This window comes from Microtus pennsylvanicus, chromosome 3 (genome assembly GCF_037038515.1).
Source record: "Microtus pennsylvanicus isolate mMicPen1 chromosome 3, mMicPen1.hap1, whole genome shotgun sequence".
Classification (NCBI taxonomy): Eukaryota; Metazoa; Chordata; class Mammalia; order Rodentia; family Cricetidae; genus Microtus; species Microtus pennsylvanicus.
Window position 1 is genome coordinate 138,838,785 of NC_134581.1, and position 18,579 is coordinate 138,857,363.

Consider the following 18,579-nt stretch of genomic DNA (forward strand, 5'->3'; position numbering starts at 1 on the left):
CCCTGTCAGGAACTCGATGGAGACTCAACAGCAACCTTTCATTTGAGCCCCAAGTTTCGTCACACTTTTTTTTAGTCTTCGCTTCAGGGACACCTACACTGGTAAGCCCAAACCCTATTCTGTCCTTTCCTCTGATATATCCTGGGTCTTGGGTAGGACTTTCTTTTAGGAGATAAAGAGGGAACCGCAGGGCCCCTGATTCCAAGCTTGAAAGACGAATTCCATCCATCCCCACAACACACACGTTAGAAGAAGGTGATACATGGCACTTATGCATGCCCCGCCATATATACATACATAAATGTAAAAAATTTTTTTCAATGGAGCCAAAAAAAGAAAAGAGGATACCACTAGGATATTAGAAATATTTTGTTGCTGTATTGGAGTTAGAGTCTCAAGCAACCAAGGCTGGCCTCCAACTCCTGTTCCTCCTGCCTCCACTCCTGAGAACAGGTCTGTGGCCAGGCCTAGTTAATAGTGCAATCGCTCCCCACTTCCCCTCCCCGAAATTTTTCTGAAATATGGTCTCTGTAGTCTTGCTTGACTGAACTGGCTTCATAGCTCAGGCTGGCTTCTAACTTTTAGGGATAAAATGACCTCCGTAATTTACACAAACTGCAACTTTTGCCTTTCACTGCGAGGGATGAGGGAGTCCACACTTGGCCCCTGCCTGCTGCCTTTGCAAATGCTGTTCCCTGTGCTCAAGACGGCCTGCTCCACCTGCCAAGCCCTCTTTCTGAACCTCTTTCTGAAGCCTTCAGCGCCTGGAGCATTTTCGGGAGGACTTCTTCCGGTTTTTTTTTTGTTGTTGTTGTTGTTGTTGTTGTTTTTGTTTTTTTTTTTGCCACTAATGAACGCTTTTTCTTCGGAAAAGGTTTTGTGTAACCCCGTGTGTATAGGTCTATAAAGTCAACACACAAATCAAACATTTACTCATAGTGAGTCATAAAGAAACTCATTTTAAAACAATCTTTCTGAATACTTATAAATTTACTATTTATTAAAGAAGTAAGTGGTTTACATGCTTAGATGGGTGGGCTTGCTTATTTTTACATAAAGGCTTAAGTTATGGCTGAACATTTGATACTACAGAACACAGAGCATCTTCATATTTTCTCAGAGTTGATTGGTATTTTCATTTTAGAATCACCAATAATGAGTGTGCCATTTTACATCATAAATGTATGGTGCTAAGTAGCAGAACTTTATTTTGGACCATTTTGAAATTCTGTCCCAATCCCAAGCCAAAATTGTTTTTCAAGATTTATGTTGGGGCTGGAGAAATGGCTCAGCCCTAGTTCAATTCCCAGAGGACCCAGGTTCAATTCCCAGCACCCACATGGCAGCTGGCTGCCATCTGTAACTCCAGGTCCTAGAGATCTGCTGGTGTAGGAGGATCTTCTTTCTATGTGTTTCTTTCATTGGTTGAATAAAGAAAACTGCCTTGGCCTTTTGATAGGGCAAAACTTAGATAGGTGGGAAAAAGAGAACTGGATGCTGGGAGGAAGGAGGCAGGGAGAACTGCCCGCCATGAAGCTGCTAGGTCAGACATGCTGAATCTTTCCCGGTAAGCCACGGCCTTGTGGTGATACACAGATTAATAGAAATGGGTTGAATCAAGATGTGAGAGTTAGCCAATAAGAAGTTAGAGCTAATGGGCCAGGCAGCAATTTAATTAATACAGATCTCCGTGTGAGTATTTCGGGCATAAGCTAGCCGGGCGGGACGGAACAAGGAGCCCGCACCTCCTACTACAATCTGCAACCATCTTCTGGCTTCCTCAGGCACTGTATGCACACACACACAAACACTCATACATAAAACAAAAAAATAAAATCTCCGATTTTTTTTAAATTGAAACTGTGAAAAGTAGCTAGAACTGGGGATGAAACTAACCAGTGCTTAGCTACTGGCTGCCTCCAAAGAGCATACTCAGTTTAGGTAATGATTGTAATTCAGTGGGAGGGGTCTGAAGAGGATAAAGCCTGGGCAAGCGCCGCAGGGAGACTCTTCTTCCAGACCATGACAGTCAGTCAAGGGTGGTGAAGCATGCCTAGATTCCCAGCAATTGGGAAGCTGAATCAAGATGATCAGGTCCTTCTTGAATGTATAATAAATTCAAGAGGACAGCCTGAGCTACAGAGCCCTTATTGCATGGGAGAAAATGTGTATACACACACACACACACACACACACACACACACACACATCAAGAAGACCATGCAGGAAGAGGACAAGCAAGTCACCTGCCTAGGAAAGTTCCTGAAATCAGAACATTGGTATTTTTACTTAGCACTTCCTGGTTAGATATCAGTGCCTTCCTTGAGAACTAGTAATACAACAAGGCACCTGGCACGAAAGAAAGAAGGGTAAAGCGAGGTGTGATAGGTGACTAGAGTCATTCTCCTCTCTCTTCTTCCTAGCAATAGAGCCTTTAAAAAAAAAGCTTTAAAAATTAAAAAACACAGTTTACTCTTTGACCTAAGCTGGCCTCAGACTTGAGACCTTGCTGCCTCAATCTTTGGAGTTATGATTACTGGTATGCGACCTCACGTCCTTTAATTGCTAATGTTTGATTTTTTGTTTCTCTGAAGAGACTAGCGAGTTGGTGTTCCAGCTTCTCTTGCAGCTAGGTCTGGTCACATGACCATACATGCCACCCATGGGTAACAAGTGCGAGTGTCAATGCAACTCTTGAGTACAGAAGCCCCCCCACACACACACACAACTTCCAGCTTTGTTTCCCTTGTGGTTTCAGTTACTTGAAGTCATCTACAGTTTGGAAAGATTAAACAAAATTTACCAACCAGAAATAAACATTTCATAGTTCTCAAATTGCAGAACCTTCTGAGTAAAATGATGAAGTCTTGACTGTCTTTCTCTGTCCTGCCTGGAACATGAATCCTCTTTTCTAGAGAATCCACACTGTGTTTGTTACCCACGCATAGCTTACTTGGTATCTGTCTGGCTTACTAGATCAATAGCTATGGTTTTGAGTGCTGATGCTAACGTTTAGGTCACCCTGGTGCACTTCATGATAGTTCCAAGTGCAGAGTATTGATGCTGCAGTTTAGATAGGTCAAAGAGAAATCATGAAGTGCATCTTACGTCTCCGTCCTCAACTAAATCCAGAAAAAATTATATGATTGCTATGATATACAATGGAGTAAAATATTTTGAAAGAGAGAGGCCATGCTTATTTAACATACATTCATATAATTGATCTGCTTTTTATTATGTATTGTTAGTCTCAATATATTTATAAATTAGATTTGTAAGTTAAACATACGCTATTCATTACTGTGGTGGTTAAGCTTCATGGTCAACTTGATGGGGTTTAGAATCACCTAGGAGACACACTTCTGGAGAGTGTTTCCAGAGAGCTTTGAGTGAACAGGAAAGACCCACCCTGAAGTGAGTGGCTGCATCTATGGGTTGCAGTCCCAGGCTGAGTAAAAAGGTATGAGGGAGAAGCCGAGTGAGCACAGTGATCACCTCCCTGATGCCGCCTGAGGGTGCAATGTGACCCACCCAACTCACATTCTGCTGTCACCCTTCCCACCATGATGCACGATGATCTTCTGAACTGTGATCCAGAATAAACAATTCCTCCATTAAGCTGCTTTTTCACAACTATGAGACCAGCAACTAAAATAATTACTATCCAAGGTTTCCAGAATTTACTGGAAACAGCTGGATGTATCCCACTAATAATAGTGGAACAGCAATGTTTTTTTTAAAGTTTTGAACACTATAATTGAGTCCATTTTCATGATTACTATATGTGTGTGTGAGTGTGTGTGTATTGCAAGCACTTGTCCTTCGTTTAATCAGATGCAGAACTCTGTAGTAGGTTGACTTAATTAGTTGACTTGAGTTGAAAGCTGCCCACAGAGAATCTTTCAGCCTTCCTAATGAGTGAGTCTTCAATGAGTCTCACTATCTGCCAGGAGCTCCAAAGTGGCATCTGTCAATCCCTTGAAGTTTTCACTGGTTAATCCAACAACTCTCTTTTAAGACTGTCTTCCTTTTTGTGGACCCAGCCACCAGGAATCTAAATGGTCAGTTACTGTATAAAGATAAAACTGGCTCCCGAGCATTGATTGAAACCTTTTTGCCTGAATCCTTTTTCAGAGGAACAGAGGCAGCAGAGGAAGAAAGGGAAACTTTATGAAAAAGGTAAAGGAACCCTGTGTTAGTTCAAATGAGAACGGCCCCCACAGACTCATATATTTAAATGCTTAGTCCCAGAGGCTGGAGAGATGGCTCAGAGGTTAAGAGCACTGACTGCTCTTCCTGAGGTCCTGAGTTCAATTCCCAGCAACCACATTGTGGCTCACAACCATTTGTAATGAGACCTGGTGCCCTCTTCTGGCCTGCAGGCAGAATACTGCATACATAATAAACAATAAATCTTAAAAAAAAAAAAAAAGAAAAAAAAGAAAAAAAAAGAAAGCTTTAAATGCTTAGTCCCCAGTTGGTAGAATTGCTGGGGAAGGATTAGGAGGTGTGGCCTTGTTGGAGGAAGTGTGTCACTGGGGGTGGGCTTTGAGGTTTCAAAAGTTGTTGGGACCAGGAGATTTGTTTGCACGTGCCTGAAAGGGAGAGTGAAGATTAAGAAAGAAAGAGACAAGAGACAGAAGATGGAGTTGGGAGGGCTTCCAGTGAATACTGTAACAGCCTCAAGTTTATTACTCATAGTCTTTATATGCCCCAATCAAAAATAGATGGCAAAAGACTTCCTTCCCATGACACAAGGAATAAACAAGCATAATTACCTCTTTACAACTCAAAATACCTAGTAGCCACGCCCTAAATCAAACATCCTGTTGTCAGTCTTTGAGGAGCAAGACATCCAGTAGCCACACCTTTGGCCAAACATACTGTTATTTGTCCTTGAGGCACAAGAATATGTTTGAACTCTCTGACCTTTAGTTAAGATGGAAAGGATTCAAAATGATGGGCTCCAACCAAAGGCTCATGCCAGATCCAGCATCTCTCTCTCTCTCTCTCTCTCTCTCTCTCTCTCTCTCTCTCTCTCTCTCTCTCTCTCTCTCTCTCTGCCTCCATAAGATGTAAGTTGTCAGCTCCTGTTCCAGTGTCATGGCTGCCTGCCAGCTGCCATGCTCCCCACCATAATGGTCATGGACTCTCTCTCTGGCACTGTGAGCAAGTCCCAAGTTAAATGCTTTCCTTTCTAAGTTGCTTTGGTTGTGGTGTCTCTTCATAGCAATTTAACAGTAATTAAAACAGTAGTTGGTACCAGGGACTGGGACATTGCTGTGGCAGGCCCGATCATGCTGTTTTATAAATATGAAAGATATTGGGACTTTGGACCAGAAAATTGGTTGAATATTGCAGGCAGGCTTAAATAGCCATCCTGGTAGAAGCTTGGCAGACAGTACTGCTGGGAATAATGTGAGTGATGCAGGCCCAGTTCAACAGGTTTCAGAGGAAACATTATTAGCAGATAGGCTAGGGACCATTCTTTTAAAAGTTTATGTCTCTGCTTCTACTCTTGCTCTAGAAATCTGCCCAAGGCTAAGTTGGAGAGTTTAGGACTCTCATTGGCAGAGGAGATTTCAAGGCAGCCTAGTATTGACTGTATCATTACTAATTGACTGTGGTCATTAGTAATCACTGTTATACAGGTCTACAATAATAAAGAACAAGCAGGGGAAAATGAAACACAAAAAAATGCAATTTGAGGAGAAAAGTAACCCCAAGGAAAGTGATGTTGGAGTCAAGTCTTGAGCTCAAAGAATGTCTTACTTTGGGTTTCTATTGCTGTGAAGAGGAACCATGACCATGGCAACTCTTATTTAAAAAGTTAATTGAATTGAACAGTTCAGAGGTTCAGTCCATTATCATCATGCCGAAGAGCACTGATGTGGGAAGTCCTTCTGTATATGTGTTGCTTTTATTGGTTGACAAATAAAGCTGTTTCAGCCAATGTCTTAGCAGAGTAAAGCCAGGAGGGAAATCTGAACAGAGATAGAGAGTAGGTAGAGTCAAGGAGATGCCATGTAGCTGCCGAAGGAGAAAGAAGCCAAAACATTACCAGTAGACCACAGCCTGTGGTGATGCATAGATTAATAGAATGAGTTAACTAAGGATGTAAGAGTTATCTAGGAATGGCCAAACAGTGTTGTAAGTAATATAGTTTCTGTGTGATTATTCAAGTCTGGGCAGCAGGGAAATGAAAGCACAGTCTCCATCTACAGAGCATGGCTATGTGCAGGCAGACATGGTGCTGGAAAAGTAGGTGAAAGTCCCACATCTTTCAGGCTACAGGAAGTTGGCTGAGATTCTGAATGGTATCCTGAGCATAAGGAAACCTTAAAGCACCCTGCTACAATGACACTCTTCCTCCAACAAAGCCACACTTCTTGATAGTGTCACTCTCTATGAGATTATGGGGACCAGTTATTTCAAACTACCATATTGTGCTCCCTGGCCCCCATAGGCTTGTGACAATATCATAATGCAAAATTCATTTAGTCCAACTTTAAAAGTCCCCATAATCTAACACAGTCTCAATAATGTTTTAACACCCAAAGTTCAAAGTCTCTTCTGAGTTTCATGAAATCTCTTAACTGTAATCACCTGTAAAATTCAAAATTAAAAATCAGATCACATACTTCCAACATATAATGGTTCAGGATATACATCGCCATTCCAAAATGTAGGGAAAGGAGCATAGTCAGGAAATATTGGACAAAAGTAAGACCAAAAACCAGCTGGGCAAACTCCAAACTCTGCATCTCTATGTCTGATGTCAAACACTCTACACAGATCTCCAACTCCGTTCAGCTTTGTTGACTGCAACACACTTATCTCTCTTGCACTGTTTCCGTTCCCTGTTAGCAGTTTTCCTCAGTAAGTATCCCATGACTCTGGCATCTCTAACACCTTGGGTTCTCCAATGCAATCCAAGCCTCAAGCTCACAGCTTCATGCAATGGCCTCTCTAAGCCTCCAGAGATACTCCTGACACACAACTGGCCTCAACAACTTTCTTTAAGAAAGGAGGAAAATTCTATAACTTGATTCTTCCATCTTTAAATCTAAAGCCAGAACCATTTGGCTGAAGCGGTCAGGTTCTGCTGGAACATGGTCCACCCCATTCAATTAGATTCTCGCTAGCGTTCTGTTTTTCACCGTTACTTTTACTGCCTAAAGTTGGCTGTCCTGAAACTTGCTCTGTAGACTGGCCTCAGACTCAGAGATCTACCACCCTGTCTTCCAAGTGCTAGGATTAAAGGCGTGCGCCACCACACTGGGCGCTAAGCTTTTCTTTAGCTCCTTTGCACACGTTGGAAAGGTAGCTGGGTGGGATCTTGCCTGGGATCACCACACCCTATTTTTCCATTTCTTAATCCATTTATCTCATTGAACACAGGACTTAGCTCCCTTCCACTTCCTAGTGCTGTTTTTCTCCTCAAAATTTACATTTTGTAATTTATCCTGATCAGCTTACTCTTTGTCATTATGAATCATTAGAGTTAACCACTAATAACCATATAACAGAGTCTATCCGAGGCTGTTTGGAGATTTCCTCTGCCAATGGAATTAATCTAAAGCTCTTCACTTTAGCCACAGGCAGACTCTTCAGACAAGGGCATAAGATAGCAACATTCTTCACCCAAATATCACAAGACCAGTCTCTAGGCCACGTACTGACATTCTTCTCCTCTGAAACCTCTTGATAATCATAGTTCATTAAGTTACACTCAGCACCACTCTCCTCCATGCTCCTACTAGTGTGGCCCATTAAACAGTGCTTAAAGCATTCCACTGCTTTCTTAGCCCAAACTCCTGAAGTCCATATCACTCCAAGCAAAAACATGGTCAGGCCTAGCACTGCAATAGCCCAGTCCCTGGTACCAACTTTTGTCTTAGTTAGGGTCCCTATTGCTGTGAAGAGACACTGTGACCATGGAAACCCTTATAAATGAAATCATTTAATTGAGGTGTCAGCTTATAGTTCAGAATTTCAGTCCATTATCACCATGGTAGGGAGCATGGTAGCATCCAAGCAGACATGGTACTGAAGAAGGAGCTGAGAGTCCTACATCTTGCAGGCAACAGGAAGTTGACTGAGACACTGGGTGGTATCCTGAGTATAGGAAACCTCAGAGCCCACACTTCCTCCAACAAGGCCATACCAACTCCAGCAAAGCCACATTTCCTAATAGTGCCACTCCCTATGAGATTTTTGGGGACCAATTGCATTCAAATTACCATTAAAAGATAAGAAGTTTAAAGAAAGGCCTAATGAGAATTGAAATAGGGGAAGTGGTACCCTCAGGGAAAGACCCCACCACCCAGCTAAGCTTTCAAGTTGTAAAAAGGAAATGCCTAAGGACTGTTCCCCTAAAGTAGAGGAAAGTTTACTCAACAGAGGAAAGCATGAAGCAAAAGCTTATAAAAATGTAATTCAGCCGGGTGGTGGTGGTGCACGCCTTTAATCCCAGCACTCAGGAGGCAGAGGCAGGCGGATCTCTGTGAGTTTGAGGCCAGCCTGGTCTACAAGAGCTAGTTCCAGGACAGCAACCAAAAGCTACGGAGAAACCCTGTCTCGAAAATAAAAAAAAAATGTAATTCAAAGAGGGGTCCCAGTTCCAGCCCAAGCTAGCAGAACTTGGCAAGTATGTGGTTCTGGTTTAAGAGACAAGAAGGATAAGGGTTATCGGATCTTTCTCTGTGTTAAGAAAGTTGCTTCTGTGAGGTGTGCGGCAGGGAAGTCCCTGAATGGAGACTCAGAGAGACCCATTTCATGAAGCCTGGATGGTGTTGGAGACCCAAGATGTTGGAGATGTCAGAGCCATGGGATGTTTGCTCAGGAGAGGTAAATACAGGGAGTGGAACCAGCCCAAGAGAAAGAAGTGTATAACAGTCAACAAAGTTGGAAGGAGTGGAAGATCCGAAGAGCCATCAATACCCTTTGACGTCAGGCATAGAATTACAGGACTGGGGCTTAGCACTGCTGGGTCTTGGTTTTACTTTGGTCCAGTATATCCTCACTTGTGCCCCTAATCCTCCTTTTTGGAATGGTAATGTGTATTTTGTGCCCTTACATCTCGGAAGTATGTAGTTTGCTTTTTGCTTTTGATTTTACAAGAGGTTACAGTGAAGAGATTGCCTTGAGTCTCAAGAGAGACTTTGGACTTTTAAACAGTCTTGAGTCTGTAAAAGACTATGGAGGCTTTTGAAGTTGTATTAACTGAAGTTTGCATTGTGATGTGGCTATAAACCTATGGGCTACGGGAAATGGCGTGTGGTGCTCTGAATGAGAATGCCCCACAGACTCACAGGTTTGAGGTATTGGTCCCTATTTGGTGGAACTGTTTTGGGAAGGATTAAGAGGTGTGATTTGTTGTAGGAGGTGTGTCACTGGGTATGGGCTTTGAGGTTTCAAAAGCCCACTCTAGACTTTCTTTGTTTCTGCCTCCAACTTGCAGGTAAGATGTAAGCTCTCAGCTACTCTTCCAGTGCCATGCCTAGCTGCCTGCTGCCATGCTCCCTGCCATGATGGTCACCTTTTGAAATCATAACCAAGCCTCCTATTAAATGCTTATTTGCTAGCTTCCTTCCTTTTTTTTTCCTTATTTTGTTTGTTTTTCAAGACAGGGTTTCACTGTGTAGCTCTGGCTGCCCTGGAATTCACTTTGTTGATCCAGCTGGCCTTGAACTCAGAGATCTGCCTGCCTCTGTCTCCTGAGTGCTGGCATTAAAGGCTGCTGTGAAATAATCCTTCTGTATACTGTGAAGATTGTTGCTCTCATGATTAATTAAAAAAAAAACTTACAAACAGCTAGGCAGGATTTTCAAGGCAGAGAGAATTCTAAGAAGGGCAGAATCAAGGGGTTGCCAGGAAATGTAGAAGAACAAGAGATAAGTATGCCATACTGAGATAAAGTTGATGGGGGAAGGTCATTGGCTAATAAAGGAACTGCCTTGGCCCTTTTTTATTGGTTAGGACATAGGTAGGTGGAGTAAACAGAACAGAATGCCGGGAGGAAGAGGAAGTGAGGTCAGACTCAACAGCTCTCCTTTCGGGAGCAGACGCCTCAGAGAGAGACGCCATGCCCCGCTCCCGGGCAGACACACGTGATGAAGCTCCGACCTAGAATCTTCCCGGTAAGACCGGTTCTCACAGATTGTTAGAGATGGGTTGATTGGGATATCAGAATTAGCCAGTAAGGGCTAGAGCTAAGGGCCAAGCAGTGATTAAAAGAATACAGTGTCTGTGTAATTATTTCGGGGCATAAGCTAGCCGGGCAGGCGGCTGGGGTGTTGGGGACGCAGCCCCACCGCAGCTCCTTATTACTACATAAAGTAACAAGCCACGTGGTAGAACTTAGATAGAAATATGGGTTAGAGTTGTAAGCGCTAATTAGTAACAAGTCTAAGCTACCAACCTATCATTTACAATTAATGTTAAGTCTCTGTGTGGTTTTTTTGGGAGCTGGCTGGTGAAATATAGCTTACTGGTAGTCTCAATGAAAAACTCCACCTTCAAATAGTGCCCACCTTGGGGCAACATATCTCCACATAAAACCTGAGAAAGATTAAGAAAAGGTTCCAGGAACCAAAAGCTACGGAGAAACCCTGTCTCGAAAAAATCAAAAAAAAGAAAAAGAAAAAAGAAAAGGTTCCAAACACACAAAAAACAGAGCCAAACATGGCTTCCTAGCATATAATTCTGCCTTTTGGACAGAATTATAAGGGCTTTGTTCCACATTACTTAATTCTTCCTGATTTATTTGCATCAGTATAAAATGTACAGGCTCCAGTTATTGTTGCAACATGTACAATTAAGGGAAGAATCCAAGCAGTTCTCGTTATAAAATTAATTCTATCACTTTTGAAATAATTATTAATTTCTCACAAAAATTAGCACAAGCTCTTTACAATGGTTCATTGTCTTCCCATACTTTTTTAATTTCATCAGTAGTAAAAGGCACTATAATTTCTGATGAGTCTATACCTGTCAGTTGACAAAGTCTCAAATTTCCTTTTATAATTAATTCAGAGACTTTTTCCACATATATTTTTAATTTTTAATTTGGTTTATGTGATAGAAAGATTCTAAGATAATATCTTCCCTCTGCATTAAAATATCTGTAGAGAAAATTCTGGAAGGCAATATGACTAGAATACAATTAACTACTAGAATAAAATTAAGATTTGATTCACCCTGTCCACTTGTGCTTCCTGTAATTTCTCTTCAACAACTGTCAATTTTTTTTCTGCTTCAACTGTTAATTCCCTGGCACTATTCAAGTCTTTGTCACCATCTAAGGTTTTGTTTAAATGAATTATTAGATCAGGTGTTATCCCAACAGCCAGTTGTAGATTAAAAATGTCTCCTAACAGTCTTTAAAAGTCATTAAGAGTCTGCAATTGGTCTCTCCTAATTTTTGCCTTTTGTGTTCTAATTTTCTGTAAACCTATTTTGTAACCTAGGTAATTGACAGAATCTCCTCTCTGTATTTTTTCAGGAGCAACTTGTAATCCCCATTTAGGCAAAACTTTTCTATTCTTCTTCAAACATTCTAAAGTATCTGCATCTCTGACAAAAGGTAAAAGTAGTCCATAAGAAACTATTGCTTGTTTAATTTCTTTTAGATCACTTACACGTATTGGTTCCCATGTATATTCTTTGACTACCTTAGGGTACTTTATGCCAGATGGTCTTTCCAAGGAAATTACCAGATATGCCATTAAAATTCTGTGTAAGTCATCCCAGGGTTCGGCACATACTGATGAAGCTAAATCCTGTCCTTGTACCTTCTGTCCCTGCTCACCAATTTCAATAAATTCCTCATTCTTTCCAGTTCTTTTTACTATTGCCTTTTGTAAAGTCTGAATCTCCTGTCTAGTGTTCTGTTCTCATGCCCTCACTGAGGATTCCAAGGTATGAAACTTATCCAGTAAAGATAAAATCTCATCCTTGGACATAATTTTGATGGTGTTCACTTATTACCTTCCTGGAAAGATACCTTTTCTGTTAATCTATCATAACTTTTCAACAGATCCCAATTGTTAAAGTCAACAGCACAGATTCTTTCGGATAATTCTGTCAAATTGATGCTATCCCTCTCCATAGTATTGATCTCCTCAACTAGCTGTCCATTGTTAGTCTGTAAAAACTGTATTATGTCTAAAAGTGCCTCATTCTTGGCCCTGTTATCAAACCATTTTTAAGAGATAATATGAAAAACAAAACTAATTCCTAGAATCAAATAAAGGGGTGTAGAAGGAAAATCACATAAGCCTTGCAGAATACCATCCATAGTATATTGAACTTCTGAATAATCACGTTATCAGTAATTTTTGTAGTTTTTCAGATCTTATCATAAGATAATGAATTGGAGTAGGTGTAATAATCGTTATCAGCCAGCAGGTGTCGCAGTGGCAGCCACATGGCCAAGAGACGCTGGCAGCAGTGAACAGCATGTGTTGCTTACTTAGGTACTGAAAAAAAATGCTTAATTTGTTTAACAAATTAAGAGCAGTTATTAAAGCGATCAAATGATTCCAAGAGTTGGGGCCCAGGATAAAGAGAAAACCCGTTTCCCATCAGGGAGAGTTGTGGACTGTGTGCACCATAGGGCAGCAGTGTATGGGCCAGTGTGTAATACACCAAGTTGCAGCATGTGGGTTGTGAGCCAGGGAGTGCTGAGCAGCAGCCTGCTGTGTCTGAATGTCGGCTAGAGCCACAGGCGGGAGAGTCAGTGCCCAATGCACCTCACATCTGGCAAACGGATCCCAAAAAGGGTGGACTGGTCTCCAGGTTCGAGTGCCAGATGATGATGGAAGTTATAAAGTCATCCCACACTAGTTCAGCATTATGTATAATAAAGGGTTATTTATTTAGGGGTAGACTCACAGATCACTGTTCTAGATCACAGTCTTCTACATAAACAAGGAACAGGAACCAGATCTAGCAGCCAGAAGAGAGAGCCAGAAGCAAGAGGTTGGGCACACGCTTTACAGCTGCATTTATAGTATAGGAGACCACACCCAAGTGAATATTTTTGTCTACCCCCAGGTCTGCACCCAGGGCCCCATTAAATGATGCTGTTGGGTCTCCTAACCCCTCCTCTTGGTCTATCTCCCCCATTTTCCTCTCTAGTCTGTTTCCCTAAGGGCAGCAATTACTGCCTGGAGGAGTTCCCTTCTCTGTCTGTCTTCAACTGACTCTGGACTGCTGCAAACTTTCTGAACAATTACCAAAAGGAGACCCAGTCTAACCTTCAGATCCCTCTAATTTCTGGAACTTTCTCTTAATGTCTGGGACTGCCTGCGTGAGGAAGGCAGTATTAGAGACTCATTGGCTTGGGGGGAACATCTGGGTCTGGAGGGGGTACCTGGTGTGTCTCACAGAGCTGTTCAGAAGCCCAGTGGGAAATTCATCAGGTCCTTGAGTACCCTGACCCAACTTGGATGACTCCTGCTTTTAATCCTGCCAGTGTTTGGTGAAAAAGCACCCAGTGCCTTTTTACCTTAAAACCATTTCCAAAAGGTTGATAAGGGCCTGTGGCTTCACTTTAAAAAAAAGGGGGGGGGATGTACCAATTACATTCTGGTAGAGAAGGCAATGTTAACTAATTAATAAACCATGAGCAAAGAAGGAAGGAGTTGAATTTTCACCACCACCCAGCCCTCTTGACACTGAGGAAAACTACTTCCCCCTTTCCCAGGCCCTCCCAGGGTAGTCAGGGAGGGAGCGGAGAGCACACACTTAACTATTTCCTCCTCCTGCTACAGAGCTGGGAGAACAGGCAGAGGTTTTGAGTTTCTTTGGGTGGCCTGGCCAGGTCAAAAGGATTTGGGTCCCCACAAAAAAATGAGGCCATAGGTCTTAAGCCAAGAAGGGAATCTCATACCAGAGAAAGCCATTGGTTATTACAAGGAAACCGGTGGCTACAATGCCCACCACCAAGGCAGCCCCCAGGATCATCATTGCAACAGCAGCAGCTGGCAAGTGGCTTAGCCAGTCGCTTCCAGAGGGTGTGGGCAGGCAGCTGTGGTCTTAGAATGGCTCGTTCCCCCTTCCATCTTAGATTGTTTCTGTAACCAGCAGATCTGACAGAAACGTACAGAGAGACATACAGGAGACACAGTCGTACAGAGAGACACACAGTAAGAAAACCACAGTGGCCACCACACATCATAGCCTGAACAGCCTAGGGGAGTCCAGTGATGTCTCTTACAGATCCCTGACACAAGATCTATGATCCATCTGACCTCCCCTCTTGTGTCCTAACCAAAGGGTGCCTCCGACAGATCAAACTTACCTCTGGAGGGGTTCAGACCAGAAGACCTTTGATTTACCTTTTTTTTCTTTTGGGTAGCAGTGTCAGGGCACCTCCAGAGTGCTGGGCAGCGATCCATCAGAAAGGTTTTTCCCCTTCTGGAGCATTTCAGGTTGTGCACCTCCTAGAAGCCAACTCCAACTGGCACACTCTTGCCCTATCTTGGGCAGTCCTGAGGCACTAAATTTCAGAATCCTGTCTCTGGGGACCTCCAGAATGTTATGGGGATAAGCATTCATCAAAGATGAGCACTCAGACACAGTTTGTAGCCAATTAAGAGTCTTTATCCCAGCCAGCTGGGACTACACTCAGGTATTTAGAACCCAAGTGTTTAGGCTAAGATATTTTTGTTATATTTATTTATTTATTTGGCTTTTTTCAAGACAGGATTTCTCTATGTAGCCTGGGTTGTCCTGGAACTCACTCTGTAGACCAGGCTGGCCTTGATCTCAGAGCTCCACCTGCTTCTGCCTCCCTAGTGTTGTGATTAAAGGCGCTGGCCACCACCTAATTGTAGGGGATTTTTAAAGGCAAACCCACATCCTTGTGCCTCCCCTGGCAGCTGCAGGGGGAGCTTTTGTGCAAGCAAGCGATTTAACAGAAGCTAAGATAAATTAGCCGCAGCATCTTGATCTCAGGTTCCTAGAATAGAGCTGTGTGATTTTCGACAGGATAAAGGATATAAAATTCTAGTTAAACCTGAAATTGCCTCAGCAAGAATACAAGATGAGCCAAGTGGTTGTGACATGCGCCTTTAATCCCAGCACTCGGGAGGGGGTGTCAGGCAGATCTCTGCAAGTTCAAGGCCAGCCTGATCTACAGAGTGAGTTCCAGGACAGCCAAGGCTACACAGAGAAACCCTGTCTGAAAAACCAAAAACAAACAAGATGAAGGAACCACTGAACCGTCTGTCCCGTCACACTGAACCGTCTGTCCCGTCACACTGAACCCTGTGTCCCGTCACACTGAACCGTCTGTCCCGTCACACTGAACCGTCTGTCCCGTCACACTGAACCCTGTGTCCCGTCACACTGAACCGTCTGTCCCGTCACACTGAACCGTCTGTCCCGTCACACTGAACCGTCTGTCCCGTCACACTGAACCGTCTGTCCCGTCACGCTGAACCGTGTGTCCCGTCACACTGAACCCTGTGTCCCGTCACACTGAACCCTGTGTCCCGTCACGCTGAACCGTCTGTCCCGTCACGCTGAACCGTCTGTCCCGTCACGCTGAACCGTCTGTCCCGTCACACTGAACCGTCTGTCCCGTCACACTGAACCGTCTGTCCCGTCACACTGAACCGTCTGTCCCGTCACACTGAACCGTCTGTCCCGTCACACTGAACCGTCTGTCCCGTCACACTGAACCGTCTGTCCCGTCACGCTGAACCGTCTGTCCCGTCACACTGAACCGTCTGTCCCGTCACGCTGAACCGTCTGTCCCGTCACACTGAACCGTCTGTCCCGTCACACTGAACCGTGTGTCCCGTCACGCTGAACCGTGTGTCCCGTCACACTGAACCGTCTGTCCCGTCACACTGAACCGTCTGTCCCGTCACACTGAACCCTGTGTCCCGTCACACTGAACCGTCTGTCCCGTCACACTGAACCGTCTGTCCCGTCACACTGAACCGTCTGTCCCGTCACGCTGAACCGTGTGTCCCGTCACACTGAACCCTGTGTCCCGTCACACTGAACCGTGTGTCCCGTCACGCTGAACCGTGTGTCCCGTCACACTGAACCCTGTGTCCCGTCACGCTGAACCGTCTGTCCCGTCACACTGAACCCTGTGTCCCGTCACGCTGAACCGTCTGTCCCGTCACACTGAACCGTCTGTCCCGTCACGCTGAACCGTGTGTCCCGTCACGCTGAACCCTGTGTCCCGTCACACTGAACCGTCTGTCCCGTCACGCTGAACCCTGTGTCCCGTCACACTGAACCCTGTGTCCCGTCACACTGAACCCTGTGTCCCGTCACACTGAACCGTCTGTCCCGTCACACTGAACCGTCTGTCCCGTCACACTGAACCGTGTGTCCCGTCACGCTGAACCGTGTGTCCCGTCACACTGAACCCTGTGTCCCGTCACACTGAACCGTCTGTCCCGTCACACTGAACCCTGTGTCCCGTCACACTGAACCGTCTGTCCCGTCACACTGAACCCTGTGTCCCGTCACACTGAACCGTGTGTCCCGTCACACTGAACCGTCTGTCCCGTCACACTGAACCGTCTGTCCCGTCACACTGAACCGTCTGTCCCGTCACACTGAACCGTGTGTCCCGTCACACTGAACCCTGTGTCCCGTCACACTGAACCGTCTGTCCCGTCACACTGAACCCTGTGTCCCGTCACACTGAACCGTGTGTCCCGTCACACTGAACCGTCTGTCCCGTCACACTGAACCGTCTGTCCCGTCACACTGAACCGTCTGTCCCGTCACGCTGAACCGTGTGTCCCGTCACGCTGAACCGTCTGTCCCGTCACACTGAACCCTGTGTCCCGTCACACTGAACCCTGTGTCCCGTCACGCTGAACCGTGTGTCCCGTCACACTGAACCCTGTGTCCCGTCACACTGAACCGTCTGTCCCGTCACGCTGAACCGTGTGTCCCATCACACTGAACCGTCTGTCTGAACCCTGTGTCCCGTCACACTGAACCCTGTGTCCCGTCACACTGAACCCTGTGTCCCGTCACACTGAACCGTCTGTCCCGTCACACTGAACCGTCTGTCTGAACCCTGTGTCCCGTCACACTGAACCCTGTGTCCCGTCACACTGAACCCTGTGTCCCGTCACACTGAACCGTCTGTCCCGTCACGCTGAACCGTCTGTCCTGTCACACTGAACCGTCTGTCCCGTCACACTGAACCGTCTGTCCCGTCACACTGAACCGTCTGTCCCGTCACACTGAACCCTGTGTCCCGTCACACTGAACCGTCTGTCCCGTCACACTGAACCGTCTGTCCCGTCACACTGAACCGTCTGTCCCGTCACACTGAACCGTGTGTCCCGTCACACTGAACCGTGTGTCCCGTCACACTGAACCCTGTGTCCCGTCACACTGAACCCTGTGTCCTGTCACACTGAACCGTCTGTCCCGTCACACTGAACCCTGTGTCCCGTCACACTGAACCGTCTGTCCCGTCACACTGAACCGTGTGTCCCGTCACGCTGAACCATCTGTCCTGTCACACTTTATTGATTTTCTTCTGCTTTGTGAGTCCCAGAGAAGGAACTCAGTTTGTCAGGTGTCTTAGTTAAGGTTTTTATTGCTGTGAAGGATTTATCTGGATTTATTTTATTATATATTACACGTCTCAATCACAGTCTATCATAAAGGCAAGGCAGGGCAGAAACTCAGTGAAGGAATTCACGCACAAGCCATGCTTACCAACTTGCTCCTCAAGGCTTGCTCAGCCTGCTTTCTTACAGTACCCAAAACTACCTGCCCAGAGGTGATATCCCCCACAGTGAGCTGCACCTCCCCTCATTAATTCCAATCAAGAAAATGTAGTATCTGTTTGCCTATGAGAAACTCTTACGGAGCCATTTTTCTCAACTGAGAGTCCCTCTTCCCAAATGTCAAGTGGGTACAAAACTGACTAGCACATCTGGTTTAACTGCAGGCACCTTCACCCATTAGCCACCCTACCAGCCCACACTCAGCTTTCATTTGGGTACTAGGGTCTGACTCGGGCACTCATATTACTGGAGTTAAGAGTCAGTGCTAGACTCCAGCTGCCTCAACAAGCCAGACATAGACCATGGTGAAAAGCAGAAAAAGGAGATTTATTAAAGGTGGCCACATTTACGAAGAGGGGCAGAGAGATCTGGTGACTCCCCAATCTATCTTCTAACACATAGGGATTTTTTATATGTATATGTATACACACACACATATATATAATTTATTTATTTTTAATTTATAGCATTGGCATTTTGCCTGCATGTATGTCTGTGTGAGGATGTCAGATCTTGGAGTTACAGACAGTTGCAAGCTGCCATGTGGGTTCTGGGACTTGAACCTGGGTCCTCTAAAAGAACAGTCAGTACTCTTAACCGATGAGCCATCTTTCCAACCCGTAATACAGAGTTCTTAATTGCAGTAAGAAAATTGACTCCCAAATCTACACTATCTGGATAAAGAAAGGAGCCACCTGTCGGGCAGCTGTATTTAAAATACGAAGTCCCTTTGCGGCTCCCAGCAGTTTTCTGCCCCAGGAAGGCCCATGCCAGGAAAACACACTGCCGTGCA